At 39.0% G+C, this 17613-nt stretch overlaps 2 long non-coding RNA genes across 2 annotated transcripts; both read left to right on the forward strand.

Annotated features, from left to right (window-relative positions):
• Positions 1-45: 45 nt before the first annotated feature.
• On the forward strand, positions 46-969 carry LOC124343560. Its single transcript, XR_006919286.1, has 4 exons — positions 46-203; positions 397-514; positions 573-699; positions 764-969. It is a non-coding gene; the product is annotated as an uncharacterized LOC124343560 (long non-coding RNA).
• Positions 970-15047: 14078 nt separating this feature from the next.
• LOC124344400 lies at positions 15048-17312 on the forward strand. The gene is made up of 4 exons (XR_006919728.1): positions 15048-15841; positions 15953-15989; positions 16264-16457; positions 16514-17312. It is a non-coding gene; the product is annotated as an uncharacterized LOC124344400 (long non-coding RNA).
• The last annotated feature ends 301 nt before the right edge of the window (positions 17313-17613 follow it).

Raw genomic sequence — 17613 nt, forward strand, 5'->3', positions numbered from 1 at the left:
TGTACCGACTTTAAAAAATCGACCTTTAGTCGACTTGAGTCGACTTTTTAGGTCGACCCGAACAATCGATTACGAGTCGAAAACGTCGACTTTGTAGTCGACTTTCTCGCAAAAGTCGAGTTTACAACTTTTCATATTTCAATTCCAATTTTTTTATAATTGGCTTCAAAACACCTTCAATTCTTCATAAATATATAAAACAGGTAATGTTATTTTAGCTTAGTAAATGTTTTTTTGCTTTCGTGTGTCTCAGCATCGACTATTATTTTAATTTTGACACTTCAAGCCTTGTGTGTCAAATGGAATTATTTTTAGAAAATGCTATTTATTCCTCATCTTAAGTCTGCTTTGTTAGATTTTCTTGCGATATTACTTAATTCTCGTGTTTTTACCTAGATTCGCTGCTAGTTCTATTGAGAACAGTGTAGACTGCTAGGAATATTGGCCTATGATATATCTAGAGTATTCGAGCATCCACCTGAAGTATTTTGGAACCTCTATCTAGCCAATTTAGGTATATCACTCTTAATTGGTAAATTTTCCCCATCTCTTAATTCACACATTACTTTTAGGTTAACACTCTGCACTGGATATACACCACTGCTCGAGCATTTCAATGTGATAAGGTGATAAGTGACACTTTCACTGTCAACTGTGAAACATTCTTTAATTTCTCCCATTCGTGTTTCGTCAGTTTGGGTAATGATATTGAAATATTTTATGCCTAACCTAGCCGAGGAACTAATCGTTTTTTTTAACACAGGAGACCATTGCATTCCGACAGACTTTGGATTCTACAGGTGTGTCTGGAGGATTACTTCATTTATGTTTTAGCTTTTCAATACATCATGTACCAAAATTCGAGTGTACCATGTACCAATTTCCTCAAGTATGACTGCCTTTGACAACTTGACTAAAATCAAATATGAATTTACTTCCATGAAAATACAAGAAGAATGCAAGAATGAATTTTATTCTTTTTTTCTGAATGAGCCAACCTGATTTTGTAATATTTACAACCGTTGTTGTATCAATAAATCGCATGTTGCATGAATGTAAACAAACAAAAATTCAAAAGTCGATTATTTTAGAAAGTCGACTTAAAGTCGCGACTTTTTTCCCAAAGTCGACTTGTAATCGATTATTTTTCAGAACAAGTCGATTATACAAAAAGTTTTGGTACAAGCCGCTGATTCTGATTCAATAATCAACAGCCGAACTTTCATGAATAACTGGAAAGCACTGTTGCCATGTACGAAGTTCCACGCTACCTAATTATAAAATGCCTTAAAAAAATGTGAAATATTTTTGTTGAATGAATTTGTTCCTATTTTATAATATTGCCGTGAAATGATAAATGATTTTTTACTTCCACTTTTTCTGTTAAGTTACCCGAAGGTTTTTTTTCTCTAATCACGCTTTTTTTGCTGGTATGGAATGGATTAGTTTTAAATTGTCTCACTAGATTACCTTTACAACTATAGCCATCTAGCGCTAATTGGCCATTCAAGCAAAAATAAAATAAAACAAAATGTTATCTTTAATGTGTTAAAGTACAGTATCCAATAGAAGAATCTAGAATGCTAAGCATAAGCAGAGTCATCCAAGTCGCCATACACAATAGTGCACCGCGAATGGGTCATACAGTGACGGCCGAAAAAGTCCATTGTATTGAGTGGATTTAAAAACTTGCAACACTAGCACTCGTCATTATTGATTAATATGTTGGTTTTGTCTATTTTTATTACCATGCACTTTTCTCTCCGATTTTAATAATAACGACCGGACGGCACGCAGTAGGCTATATCCCACAGGTATGTCGCCCTCCTCATCTCTCCCTCAACAGCCAAAAGAGAAGATAAGATAAAGAATAGGGGGAAAACGGGGCTATATTAGACCTGTAAGTTGTTGCTCTTTTGTGTCCGAGATATACAGTACCCACCAAATTATTAGGTACACCCCCCTATTTCACTGCATTCTTATGGCACTACGTGTCCTAGAAAAAATGCAATAACTCTTGAACCACTTGGGCTAGATTTTTTTCCTTTTGGCCCTGAGTAGATCTAATGATGATCTACATTTTTTCTTCACATGAAGTTGTCGTAGGATTAACCCCCACGGCGCTACGGTATCGTTCAGTTTATTAGGTACACCCGTTTTCCCCCATATGCGCCGTGTTAAATACGGCGTTTTCAAAAATTTACAAAAAATACTAAAAGTAAAGCTAAAAGTTTTTTCTTTGTGCCAAAAGAAGCACAATTCTTCACTCTATACGAATATATAGAATGATTTACAATAAAATCAACTCAGAGAACCCTTCCCTACACCCTAAAGTTTTCCACTTCAAAATTTGTCGAAATTTCTAATGCCTATGGGGGCGACAGTGCAAGTGTGTAGGAAAAAGTACAAAAGTTTTTTTAAAAATATGAGTGCAATCCATTATTAGTAGTTGGAGTGAGTAAGTAATTATTAGTTAATAAAATTAGTAGTTGGAATTAGTAATTAGAAGTTAATAGTATTAGTAGTTACATTGTAATCCTGGTTGCAGCAGGAGATAGGTCTTATAGTCAATTTTTTTAAAATCACTAACAGCCCTTCGAGTAGCTTGCTAACGCAGGGTAGGTAGCTGACAATCTTGACAATCTTGTATTTAGAAAAACCCGCTAGATGACTCTAAAAGAGTAAAAGTCGAATAATAACAAATGTAAATAAAATAAATTTCACTCATAGTTAAAAGCGAATGGAAAACAAGATAATAAAAGTTTGAATTTAGCTTTTGGTATTGTGTTACTTCACACAATATTGGTGTTATCGACTATCGTTGGTATACAAACAGCATACAAGATAGGGAGGAAGAGTAATGGTATTGTAATGCGCAGCCGAGACTGACCAGAAGAGTGCATATCGTTTACTGTATGTATCGTATGTAAACCCGCCCCCTTCATGCCCCTCTTCTATTAATAGCCATGATCATTTTGTCCCGCCATTTTGGAATCACTGCAATGGCCGACACGTTCAACTATTCAAATATGGCCGCGCGGGAATCAGTATATAAACTCCCGTCGCGCCCTCCAAGAGTTAGACTAGTCATCTCACTCGTCCTCAACAGTTGTAAGTTAAACTCTCTCTCTCTCTCTCTCTCTCTCAGTTTGTATTCTGTGCTATGTAGCAAATAAACTAGTTCGGCCTAAATGTTTGAACCGCTCTTCGAAGTAAGCGCGCCTTTTCGAATCCCCAAAAAGCGCCTTACATTTGGTGAACGTGCCAATCCGAACAACACAAATGTAAGTAATGCACAAAATACCAAAATTTTTCCGTAAGGCTAAGACACAAGAAGGCGACTCTGTAGTTTCCCCAACTAAACAAATATTGTCCCCGGAAGAATTAGAAAAACTAAAAACTAAAATTAAAACAGAAATATCAACAGCAAAAAGCAGAATTCAATACCTGTTAAACAGAACCACCCGACCAAAAGAAAGAGACCCGGAAGAAATAGAAACTCTAGGGAACGACATAAAAAGTTTAAAAACCAAATACGCAGAATTGATAGACCCAACAGTTACCATATATAAAAGAAAAAAGCAAGTAGTTGAACAATCTGACCAAGCAAGCTCACAGGGCCCTGACAAGCCCAATCCACCTAAAGTTGCCCCAGCGAAATCACCGGTAGTAACCTTGTTCGATTCAATCAACGAAATTGAAGAAGGAGCAACAGCCCTTCCAACTCAGGTGAAGCAACGAACGACAGAGTGCGCAAAGTGTCACGCCCCTATAACACTCTCGATAACAACTGACAAAGAACAGTGTAGGCAGTGTAACACACACAAAGACACACGCAACGCGGAAGAGCAGAAAGAGAACACCAGCCAACCCCTGAAGGAAAACCAGCCAAAAGAAAATATAAGACGAGTCGACCCAAAAGAAGAAGTACCACCGCAACCTCCCAGACGTGTACACCTACCACCCACGCAGCACCTAGCCCAACCTCATCAGCAAGTAGCAAGAATTGGAGCACAAGCCCCCACACTTGGAAACATTTTCGACGACGACGACGACGACGAAATGGCACTAACAAACGCAGCCGTAACTGCTTGGCAAGAAGCAGTAGATAGGCAAGCTGAAATTCTAGAAAACGGACTAGTATTCATAAATGCACAGAACGTAAAGAAAGAAATACCAGCTTTCACTGGAGAAATCGATGGAAAAATGGCAATCGAAGAATGGTTTAAAATAGCCGAACGCATAGCAACACACGCAGCTTGGACAGACGAGCAAAAGCTACGTTTTTTCCAAGAACGAATGAGCAAATCAGCCGCTAACTTTAACGACTCTCTAACAGTAGCCGAAAAAGCTACTTATGCAGTATGGAAACAGGCACTACTTGACGGCCTAACAGATAATACAACAAAAGCAAGGAAGAAGGAGCAACTGAAGACCCTCAAGCAAAAAGAAACAGAACGAGTCAGAGATTTTAAAATCAGAATCGACGACACCTACAGAATTGCATACGGCGTAAACGCAGCAACAAGTCGTCACGCAGACGTAGTAGCACTGCGTAATGAAACATTGAAAGACGTATTGCTTAACGGACTAAAACCGCAAATAGCAGATCTAGTCTGGAATAGGCCCAATTTGAACGACAAAACATATCCAGAAACTGTAGAATCGGCCGAAGAATGTGAAAAAGTTGTAGAAATGAAAAAAATAACGGAAAATAATGACTTGTCCACTGCCATCATGTTAGCAGCAAAGGAAAGTAAGGAAATGTCGGAAGAAGTCAACAACTTGAAACTACTACTTCAGAAGTTGGAGAGTATGTCAGTCAATCAACAGAAAGCCGAAAACTAAAAAAAAAACACATCAACAGCTTGTAGTATATATAATCGTAGTAATAGAATAGCTGCATCAAAGAAGAAAGTTAGAAACAAAAATCGCAAAGTAATGAAAGTGCAAGAAAATTATATGTATTTTAGAACATGAAGAAACCAAGTGACAAAAAAAAAAGAAGAAGATGCAAGATAAAAAAAAACCAATAGCCAATAAATCTGTCTCCTCAGACTAGCCAGAAACATAAAATTTTGCTGAAAAATGCTCACCACAAAGAAGAAGACACGGAAAAGTAATCCGTAGTTAAAGGGCCCGAAGAAAAGGAAGAAAAGGAAGACAAAGAGAAAATTAAAAAATCTTCCCAGTTATTTAACGGAGTGCCTGATCAGCCCACCAATCTTACGCTATCCGAATCTTTTCGCGAGAGATTCATATTCATAATGATGCGACAAGAATCACGGTGTAGTATCAGTTTAAATAAGCCAAACGCACACAAATTGGCGCGAAATGAAAATTTTTTCGCCATTGCTTATAACTTCGTGACATTTCAGATAAATGTCGAGAAATTTAAAAGAAAGCTTGCGCAATTGTGCAAGCGGTATAGCTAATTCCCCGTAGAGAAACGGAAGAAAAATCAAGCATTGAGCGACTACAAGCCGTTAAGAAATTTATAAAGAAATAAAAGGAAATTTGCAAAATTTGCTAGATGGGCTTTATGCCTGCAAGTTTGTGATATTGTCAGGGACTAAAAAAAAAACCCTGGAAAACGAAACGAATAGCGAACGGAACTTACAGAATCCCAGATCCCTACGACAAACTGAAAACGCAACCTGAGCAGCCGCCAGCGAATAACGCGTTATCAAACATAAACTTCGCAGATGAACAGGAAAATTAAAAGTACTGTTAATGCGCGCGCAAAATATGAGAAATTCAAAGAAGAATAATAAGGAAACAGAAACGTCGATTAAGGACAATGCAATCGATGACAGCCCCTGAGACAGCGACCAAGTACATCTTTCAGCTAACGACGTCTTCAATGACAACGATTAAATCAATGAGCTTGACAAAATTTAATCGACACACAAACTGACAGATTACTGGTACAGGAATCCGTAAAGAAAATTAAAAGAAAAAGATAACGGCACGGATTCAACTTAGATTTTATTGGAAATAATTGGTAAATAAATCAAACAAAATCGTTCGTAGATACGAGATCAGCATCAAAGAAAAGCAGAAGAGCAATACAAAACCACTTTTAACCGATCCCCTCCCCCAGACGATGTCTAACCAACTTTGTTACAGACTCATGGGACCGTTAACGGAATCGAAAAAAGTGATAAAATAATGTACAGCAGTACTTTAATGCCCACTTCGGATGGCCGTCCAGTGACTGCTAAATAAATGTGACGTCATGAATGTAACTGCCGTGCAGGATCCCAGTGTGTTCTCCCTTCTATTCTACCTCTTGCTCCCCCTCTCATTCTCCCTCTTATTCTCCCTCTTATTCTCCCTCTTATTCTCCCTCTCATTCTCCCTCTTATTCTCCCTCTCATTTCAAGCCCCTCAGTATCTCTCTTGTACTACCGCTTAAGACTAGACGCCGAAATACCAGACTTCAGACTAGTCGGCGTTACTCTTTATTGTAAGGAAGAGTACGTATACGTACACATCAGTACTTTCCTATCGGCGGAGAACCACGGACACCCACTACATGAAGACAAGACGATCTCCACGCAAAGCATCGCGAGAACAATTTATTTATGCATTTATACTCGCTAATAGTAATGATTTTTGCTTTCTCGTTGATCTTGTCGTAAGTTCCAAATATTATGAAAAATGTGCAAGAAATTTGGTATAGACACGAGGGCGTGTCTTTTTAAAGAAAGGAGGTATGTAATGCGCAGCCGAGACTGACCAGAAGAGTGCATATCGTTTACTGTATGTATCGTATGTAAACCCGCCCCCTTCATGCCCCTCTTCTATTAATAGCCATGATCATTTTGTCCCGCCATTTTGGAATCACTGCAATGGCCGACACGTTCAACTATTCAAATATGGCCGCGCGGGAATCAGTATATAAACTCCCGTCGCGCCCTCCAAGAGTTAGACTAGTCATCTCACTCGTCCTCAACAGTTGTAAGTTAAACTCTCTCTCTCTCTCTCTCTCTCTCAGTTTGTATTCTGTGCTATGTAGCAAATAAACTAGTTCGGCCTAAATGTTTGAACCGCTCTTCGAAGTAAGCGCGCCTTTTCGAATCCCCAAAAAGCGCCTTACAGTATATAGAGAGAGGGTCTGCTATTTGCTATGCCTATGACTACTATTGCATTATCGTTCCTACGGAAAATGGAAAAAGTCCATCAAAACATAAACGTTTTTCAATAATTTTATAAAATAAATACATTTTGCTGTATATTAATTATTAACGTTAATTAATATATTATCGACAATATTCTAGGGGAGAGGGGGGCGGGGGCTAGTTGACAGGGTCACTTCTTGTGAATTTATTTGAATTTTTTTACCACACGTTCTGCAAATTGAATGAATGAATCAGATTCAGATTTCAATTCTCTATGAATTGATCGTATTTGTTTACAATGTTCATTTACACAAAATTGTGAAATTGAGAAAAACTGCAAAAAAAAAAATTGCCAACTTGCCCCACCTACGGGGTAAGTTGGCAGCGGACGATTCTCTATTGCTCCAAAATTTCTAGGTGGAATTTTGAAAAATTGCAACTCTGCATCTCGTGAGAAATCTGTATGCCAACATGCCCCAACATATTTCTGCCAACTAACCCCACAGGGTGCATTTCGAACAAATAAATTGATAACTAAATAACTTTTTAATGAAGAAATGTGGGGTTTCTTTTAAAAATAAGACAAACATTAATAACATTTTTTGCTTGTGTTTTCTGACACTCTTAGAGTTTTATGCTATGAGAAAAATGAAATCTGCTGATAGGCAAAAAAAAAACTGTTTGCCGTTTTTTTTCCTTTTGGGGAAGTCGTATACTTTTGAAATTTTGTATGAGCAATCTGGGTGTTGTCAATCATATTTGGTGTAGAGTAATGTAGAGCAATCGTATTTCGAGAAAAATGCCAACTTACCCTACCTGCCAACTAGCCCCCTCTCCCCTACATTGGTTTGATCCAAATATTGTTTGCCATGCATATACCGATAGTACACTGTGCAACCTACCGTTTTCCATAACAAATAGTTTATAAGTTCGATTCCGTGATTCCGTGGATGTCCAGTAATGTGCCTCACGTATAATTGAAATGTGCCCTAGTTCATCTTAATCAATCTTTTAATGGAAAACAGAAAAAAACCGACATTTCTTCGATTGCCATGACAAGATGCGCATCTAATCGCTCAGCAACGGACCTGATTCTGATCACCTTCGCATATCACCAAAGTGACAGTGCCCCATGGGCCGTTACAGCTTCATCAAGGCCAATTATGAAACATGACATAATGAACATAATTAGATGTTTTCCCAAGTCAGAGATGCCATTTAAAAAATACCTAAAATAACTGATTAGCTTTTCATTGGACTTTGCTGAATTTTGCGATCCAGAGTAGGGGAGAGCGGGGTTGGATGGGACAGAGGTGTTATATGTTAGTTCCTGTAATGACAGAAACCTTTCTTTTAGCCGATTTAGAAATATTAAATAGATGCCTTTAAAGTTCATTTCACGTTGTTAAAACCTAAGTGAATTAGAAATTATCGAAGCGCACATTATATTTTGTAGTTTATCTATGATTAAATCTGTACTTAATGATCAGGTTTTCGATTTTTTTTTACAGCGAACCAGCGATTCTTGGCATCTAACGGTGATTTCCTCAACCTGAAATTGCATTCGGAGAAAAATTAGCAGACATCACTTCAAAAATATTGCAAGTCTTCCAAAACAGTTGTGATTTTTTCGAAAAAATGGTTTTAATTCATTTCGAAATTAGGCATGCCCTGTATTTTAGAGGGCATAGTCTCGTTGAGCTTCGACTTCGGGATGCTATCAACCGAAGCCGAAGAGCTCGAGATTTTTTAACTCAAGTCAGCAGCTGACTTGAGTTAAAACATCTCGAGCTAGAGGTACAGGGAATGCTTCGCAGACTTGTACCAGGAATCAATACCAACAGGAGTGATGAGTACAAATTCAATTGCACCGTCATACACAATGGCATACTCTTGGCGGTTCGAAGGAGTAGGGGAGACCGGACCCATATTGGACAGTTCCGGTTTTTCCCCCATATCTCCCATCCCCTTATGCGAAAGAGAAATTTGTTTTGCAAAAACACGCTTAAATAGTTTCCGCACACCCATGATTTTTTTCAGTTACGTACCTTTAAGAGTATAAAAGTTATTGAGGTTTGAATTTTTTCGTGTTTTTACCAGGCCGGGGTAATATTGGACAGACGCCTGTACCATGTTAGACAGGGTATTAAAAGAGGAATAGGATGAAAAAAAAATCAGGAAAAATCAGGAAATGTAGATGGTAATGTATTTAAACCCCATACAAATTTTGGAAATCATATCTTAAAAACTGAAATTTTTCTTGTAGGGAAAGAATTACAAATTTTATATGGGGCGAGATAGGGAAAAAATGTAGGTGGCGCTGAAGTCTCTCGTTAAGATAGTTCAAAAATCCCTGTGCAAAACTACCCCGAAAGACCGTCCTCCACTAAAATGTTAATATCGTCTAAACTATTATACTTAAAAATAAAATTTTTTGTAGATGATGTAGGCAAATGACTGGTTTTTGTTTTTATGTGAACAGTTTTTATTTACCCCGTCACACATTGGAACAATGTCTCTGTTAGCGGGGAAAAAATTTGCGAATTTTTTAGGTTTTTTTTTTAATTTCTTGAATATCTCAGGCAATAACCGTAAGATTTTGATGAAACTTATAACAGTTAAAGATTACACTATAACGCATATACTTTAGACAAATTAGATTTTTAAAATCATTTTTACTATTTTTACCGACCCTGTCTAACGTGGTACAGTGTCCAATATGGTTCCGGTCTCCCCTAGCATATAACAATTATTTCATACCTACAGTACCTACACAAAGTTTGGAAACACGGCGAGTGTTTCAGCGCTTCTAACACGGCGGCTTACGGGCCAAAGTGTCTCCCTTTTTTACGCGATAACTCACGTTTGAGTTATCGTAAAGCAAATTTAAAAAAATCTTCTTGGTGAGAAAAGAATTTCCTTTCACCATGATTTTTAAATTGAAGTTCATCCCCTACGTGCTAGATATAAAGTTTGGAAACATCGGCGCGCCCGCCATATGTTTCCATGCTAAAGTATATGTTACTTAAAAAATTCTAAAACATTCAAATATGTAAATTTTTACTTGAAACTTGCACAAACGGTATACGACATAGTCGTCTACATTTGGACAAAGTTTCAAATTTTTTTAATGAAACGCTGATTTTTGCCGATTTTTTTATAAATTTTTATTTTTCTTCTCACGTCGCGTGGAGCGTATCCTGCCCTGAGGGAAGAATAGAAGAGGGAAAACCTTCGAACCCCTTTGTTCTCTCCTTTTTCTCTGGCATTTTTTCTTTAAAAAATCGGCAAAAATTTTTTTAGGTTTTTGTGGTATGGAAGAAATGTCGCACTCAAGTTTGGAAGACTTCTAGTAAATGGGTTTGGGGATTACCATGGGAAAACCCCCAAACATTAAACAACAAAAAAACACGATGGCCATGGGAAAAACCCAAAACATTAAGCAAAAAAACACACAAAAGGATAAGAAAAAAGACAAACGTCGAACAATTGGAAATTTTCCGGCCAAAAGGAATTGGAACCACAAGTGGAAAATCCTGCTTTATTCAGCGAAGGCTTAACGCGTCTCCCAATGAATTGATCAAGCGACACATGAGAGATCTTCTTTGTGGAATTTTATCTCGCTTTTTTTCGTACTCTTGCCAATGTGGCATTACTGATGGCTTCACAATGTGTTTTAAGAGATAAAAAGTGTTCCGTTGTCGGGGGGTAGAATGTTCAGTATTCCACCGCTGTAATGCGAGTGGGTATCATACGCCTTACTCACAAATTCACAGAAAATTCCGAGTTTGGAAACAGTTGGCCTGTAGGTCATGATCGCTCAAAGCTAGTCAGACCAAAATAAAAAAAATAAGGTTGACTTTTATTTACAATGTAAGGCATTGACAAACAAAAATAAACAATTTACTCACGGACACTTGCTTGTCGGTCGCCCTCGCTTTTACCCCTTCTGGTTTCCAACCACTACTTGTGAATGGGACAGTTCCTGTACCTGTGGCCTTCAACGTAACAGAATATACACTACCGCTTCTTGGCCGAAGGGAATCTTTGGCGTGATTTCACCTGACTTCTTTGGGTAGTTGTACGCCTTTTACGGTGATTTCGTTTAGCACTAGGCCTGCGTTGATAAGCTTTACGATAAGTTTTAGTCGATGATTTCGCAGCCTTCTTAGCTCATATAAAAAACGTGAACGAAAAAACCAAAAGGTAAGGATTAAGTAAAGATTGAGAGGGGCTTTATTGCATTTTTTTTATTGTTTTATAGTTACCCTTGGTCGTAGGGGATCTGTGACTTTGACACGTTGTCGATCTAGCAGCAACTTAAACGACATCAGCCAAGGAGTGGTAAGTTAGTAGTGATAATGAGACGTGCTAGAGCGACTGGTGACCGAAAATTAATGTGTAACATGAAAAAGGGGAAAAAAATTAAACGGCAACCGATAACCACTTAACTATCCGCCAGTTGTTTTAGGTCAGCAAGTAGGTACCCAACAATTTGGGGTCTTGGCGGGTGAGGTTTAAACATTCAACACAGAAATTTAACCCAATGTTGTCTGTAAGCTAATCAACACAGGGGCCCAATCGTTCGTCGTAAACACACACACACACACATATATAGACACAAAAATAAGAAAAAATATTCGAGGGTTATTCAAAGCATTCTGTCTTGGAACTCGACGATGGGAGCTTTGGACCATCCATCATTTGCGATAGACTGGATGGGTACTCAAGCCATCAAGCGAAGCTCATCCTTCACCATGGTATCTCGTCTACCCCACGTCCACCCTCGAATTCTGGCACTTTGCAACTATTTCAGACTTGATGGTCAATAGGCCTGGCTCGAGTAGACAGCAAGTTGATGGGGTCAGGGAAGCCTCGGTATTGCTGCGACAACTGATGCTAAACTAAGGAATGCTCCTTATTCCTCACTAGAACAAAAAAGTCGGCTTATCGCCTTATGACGTTGAAGTTTTTTTGTTCGTTAGTTTTTTGGAACAAAGAGTTCCAAAAAAAATAAAAGAATTGCTCCAACAGCAGGAAGTCTGTATTTTGGAGACATTGAAGAGGGTCTTCTTATCTATCGAACATGAAAATCAACATTGATCTTGCTTGAAAAATCTTAAGAAAAGAAAAGAATTGAGCTAGAACAGGATGGGACAAAGCTTAGTTGGTAAAAACTCTTCTAAAGTAAGTAGAGTTTTTATCAAAAATGGATTTGATTTCTTGGGAAAATCTAGGGGTTTAACAAGTTCGGTTCTCATTTTTTCAAATAGGTACAACAAATCTAAAAGTGACCTCATTCAAGCCGAGCAAAAGGTCCAGCAGCTAGAAACCCGATATAATCAGCTCAAAGTGTGTCAAAGTGACAAGAAGTTTTTAAGGACTCAGTAAGCTGGTTGCAGGCGAAGAAACCCGGTAGGTTAATCATTCCACGAGATACTTTTAACTCGTTTTAAAGAATGAATGTACTCATGACCATTGTGAAATTCCAAAAACAGATTGGAAGTGACGTCATCGCTCCGGAATCACGCAGAATGCTCATCTCTCGAAGAGGTTTAAATGTTTTCTTTAGATAATTTGTAATTTATCCTGAAAATTTGTCGTTAATTTGCAGAAGGAGGTATCTTTGAATGCATGGGGTTTGGTTCAGGAGACCCTGAAAGACCGAACTGTTTACCAATTTCATCGGGCAATCAAAGTGGCTCCTGGAGGGACTGTGTCTATTTGGTCCTCATGTATGCAGCTGTTATTAGTCAGCATTGGTTTGGCACAAAACGTGCAAAATTGAGACGTTGTTTTGCTGGTTTTTGTTTTATTATAAAAATGCTGTTCCACCAGTGGTTACAAACAAAGCACTGATTTACAAATGATATCAGGATGATAATCTGGCAATGCATTTCTTCGCAAGTTGTAATCAAGAACAGCAACATTTTTACTTACTCGCCAAACTACCCGCAAAATTTGGATTTTACTGACTAGCAGATACCAACAGAATTCCACAGAAAGGAAACTGTATCTTGTACAAGAGTTTCTAAACTACATGCTAAAGCCTGAACTCTGCATAAGAGCTCACATTGAGCCTATCAAGCTTATTGCCCAACAAATTCGAGCAGTTGGTATTGCCATGGATGATTAGAAATCTGTAGAAAGATTCTCACCACTTTTCCAGGAAGTCTTCATTATTTTAGATGTTCATTTGAGAGCTGTCCGATTGCTGATTGGACTTTAGAAAACTTAACCTCAAGACTCGTAAGAGAAGAGGAACGACTAAATCTTACAAATGGGGGACTCAGCTCTGCTGACCAGGCTTTCTTTGGCGAACACGAAACTTAATCCATTAATTAGAGGCTAAGTCAAGGACGACTGACAAATCAAGCCAATGCCCACCGAGGCTCATCGCATTTGGTGGTTTGTCCAATTTGGAAAACAACAGAATTTATCACTTAGGCGAAGTCCCAATCCTCAAAGAGGTCGAGGGGCATCACTCAATGCACCCGAAACGAACCCGGGCTGCTGAAAAATAAACCGTCTCGCGATTTTTGACGCTGCAGCCACTGCAACAGTTTTGGTCATGAAGTACAGAACTGTGATTTCAAGAACACTGAAGCAGTACACTGTGGGTACTGTGATAAATATGGCCACGAAGAGAAAGAATGCTTCATAAAACAGAGAGATGAGCTGAACACAACTCGCCCTAGAAGACTGCCGAATTGATGGCCTCACAGCATGCTTTTCAACAGAAAATCGTTCCAGAACCGACATCTTTCGAGATTCTGGTGCATCCAGTCATATTACTGATCAACAATAGATGCTGCGTAACTTCACACCATTCGAAACTGACTCAAGGTGGATCAACGGGATTGGTAGACCTCGAACTGCTGTCCTTGGAAAAGAAAATATATACATCGTAACATCAGTCAATGGTGTCAGTAAGAAATTTACTATCAGCGACGTTCTCTATACTCCCTCTATCGGCATCAATCTATTCGCTGTTGGGATCTTTACTGCAGAATGAAGGGAGGTGCACTTTACCAAGTCACGTGCATTCATTGAAAGAAATGGAGCACTTGAAATGACGGCCACCTGAATTGACAACAAGCTCTATGTACCGTCTCGATATCACTGTTTCTCGAGACAATGAAGCATTTATTGCTCGTCCATTTCAGAGATCTCCTCAGGACTGGTATTAATCCATTGGTCAAATCAGCTACAGAAAAATCATGGCCAAAAGATGGCCAATAAAAAGGCTGTGTCCGTGAACTCCCAACTGGATCTCAACCCCCAACCACCTTGTCATGACTGCGCCACGGGCACCTATCTAGCGTAACTTACAACACCAAATCTCACCGCTGGCTACATGAGAGCCATAAGTCTTTTATTCACTAGTCAGCCACAAAGCAATCAATCAGTTGCACGTATATAGTCAGGAATGAAATGCCCAAATGAGGGCTGGTTTGTTGACAACTCTTTCTTAATTGTTTCTTCCAGGTTTCACATGATATACCATCCATCACTGGATGGGTAAGTATTTTCAAATAAAGTTATAATTTTTTATCCTAGGTTGAAGTTGAACCCCACGTCGTTGGCAAATTGTTAGCTGCATTTTTATAGTCATAAGCTAAGGTGCATGTTGGAAATCATGAGTTCATAAACAGTTTTTACCTGTTGATAGTCAGGAACTGAGCTGCATGTTGGAAGTCATGAGCTCCATTACAATTGCCTGTTCACAGTCAGGAATTGAGCTGCATGTTATAGTCATGAGACAAGATGCGGATTGACAGCCATGGGTCCAAACACAGCTGCCTGTTGACAACCAGGTCGCAAAAAAGACGAATTCTATCATTTGAATGTCACGAATCATTAAATTGACACACACACGAATAATAATAACAAATATATTGTTTAAAAATATTATGTTATCCAAACAGAAAGAACTTGTAATGAATAGTTCTTCTTTCATTTGATTTATTATAGCAACTGGAAGCATTGGGGAAAACTATGATTCCTTTACAAAACGGAATACTCGCATCAGCGGCAGTGATCGCAACCGTGGAGGCAGGAAATATTAAGACTGCATCCGAGAATGCACTAGCAGAGCTGAGAAAGTCGGACGAAGAATCACGCAAACAAATTTTCTTACTCCAAGTCTGGATGAAGCATGGCCGGTCGATAGCTGTTACAGCAGGAAGGAAGTAGAGAAGATATAATATACAGGAAGAAGGTTGGATATTTGGAAAATGACCTGGTCAAAATATTTGAAGACCAGGAAAAGATTGACTAAAAACGCGGACGTGATTGTGAATCGGCCAAGGAACGCTCAATTTCAAGTATTGTTGGCAAAGTTAACCAATGATCAAACTTACATAAGTTCCATCAGGACATTCTGTGATTCCTATGTCAATCAACCCAAGACGCCCAAGGAACTTTTGTTGATCAGTCAATGGGGATCACTGCGCCATGCATCCAATATTGCTTAAATTTGTCTACACGTAAAATTCAAGCATATTTTACTTTTTTTTTACCGGCACCTAATTTTTTGTGGTTTTCATTTGTTGGTTTCTAATATAGGCAGCTGACCTCAACATCAATTCGTTAACTTATCACAAATTTGCTCAGCAACAGATCCATTACGCCTTGGGGGACACCGGGGACACTGGTCGGAGCTTTCTCTGTGGTTTTGGAACCAATCCTTCCGTTAGAGCACATCACCGTTCCAGGTTTGTTATGGCATAGCCTACTGGAACTTTCCTTAAGGGCTACCATTAGTCATAATTGATCTGATAATATTGAATTCATATGATGTGATTGGGTAATTTTATTTTTATTAGTGCTGAGCCTCCTCAACCAGCTAAACGTGGACGCCCAGTAAATTTTTTTTTAAATTGTAAAGTAGTAATTGCTATGTATAATGGTCTCATATTATTATATAAATTTGTTAGCTATGTGCTTAGCTATGTGTTTATCGTTCTACCATCCGGCCCGGTCGACCCGGGTTCGAACCCCGTCTAATTTTTGATAAACTTGAAATTCTTATAGAAGATGATGGATCTCGATGGAATGTGTAAAATGTTAAATGAAGAATTGGTGACGCTAGTGTATTTGTGTACTTTTATCTCATTTAATCGAATTTTTTTTCTAGTGACGTTTACTACCACTCCCGTTGGAGATGCAAGTAGCCGATTAGAAGTTCCCGTTCAAGTTACGGAAGACGCTGTTGAACTGCTACAGCACCAGCCAATAGCCATCCAGGATGTTGACAATTAGAGATGATGATCTCGAGGCATCCGACGATGATGAGCCTGTCTGGCACATCTATGAGAAAGCGATGAAAAAGTATGCAAATTATTTCGTTTATGTTTATTTCCTAAGTAATGTGTTTTATTTTTCAGCGAGCGCAAGACGTTATTCGATGGGGTTGGTCACAGCTACCACGAGAAGCGGACCAACAAGCGATCGATAGCGTGGCGCACACAAAGCCGAATTTCTGCCGTTCTCGGGTGTCGCAATGCGATGCCAACTTCACCCTCAGAGTACCTCATACCTGCCCAACCAACCTGGACATCTCTAGGGATGCTTCAATTCTCATGAAAGCGAAGGCACAGGCTATCAGCATGAAAGGGATTCAAAGCAACATTACGATAACTTTGTATTTTTCCCGCTTACTTGTGCAGGATTTGGACAGCTTTTCGGTTTTTCCTTTTCTCGTCACTTTTCAAAAGGTTGACGGTGAACCTAAGGCTATTGCAATGCGGTTATTCGTTTTTCCGCAAAGGAAATTCCAGACAGCCTGTCTGGTTTCATTCATAATTTTTTTTTGGGGGAAAGACATGACCATTGGCTAAATGAACCTATTACTCCTTTTTCTTTCTTCCCACCTTTAGCTTTGTTCCTAGCCCCCCAAATTTAGGACCAAAAGTTAAACATAGTTTCCCGCAATGTGGGTAGGTGGCTTTCAAAATAAAATCGCTGTTCCGATTTTTTTGGGGCAATACTGCACGACTATTGTTTCGAGCGGGTTAGTTGCGGGTGGACCTACTTCTTCGACGGAGTTGGCTTGTATTAAGCTGTTCTTGTTTGCTCTCCCGCTTAGCTATTTCCTACGGTGGGGCAAAAAAAAACAAACAAATCACAATTAATAAATATGGGAGGGCACCAACTTCGGACAACTGCTTACCCTTTCCTTTTCATCGTACAAGTGAGTGACCATTTCATGGTCAGTGTACCAACGCTGTTTATCCATAACCAGAGTGGAAGGCGGCTCGTGTTTTTGTCCAACGTCTAAACAGAAAAGACAACTGTAAATAAAACAAAAACTAGCAAAACCTCAATTTTGCACGTTTTGTACTAAACCAATGCTGACTAATTACAGCTGACGACCAAACAGACAGTGTTCCGCCGGGAGCCACTTTGATTCCCCGATGAAATTTGTAGACTGTTCTGTCTTTCGAGGTCTCGTGAACCAAACTCCACGCACTCAAAAATACACCCT

Source organism: Daphnia pulicaria, chromosome 6 (genome assembly GCF_021234035.1).
Source record: "Daphnia pulicaria isolate SC F1-1A chromosome 6, SC_F0-13Bv2, whole genome shotgun sequence".
Classification (NCBI taxonomy): domain Eukaryota; kingdom Metazoa; phylum Arthropoda; class Branchiopoda; order Diplostraca; family Daphniidae; genus Daphnia; species Daphnia pulicaria.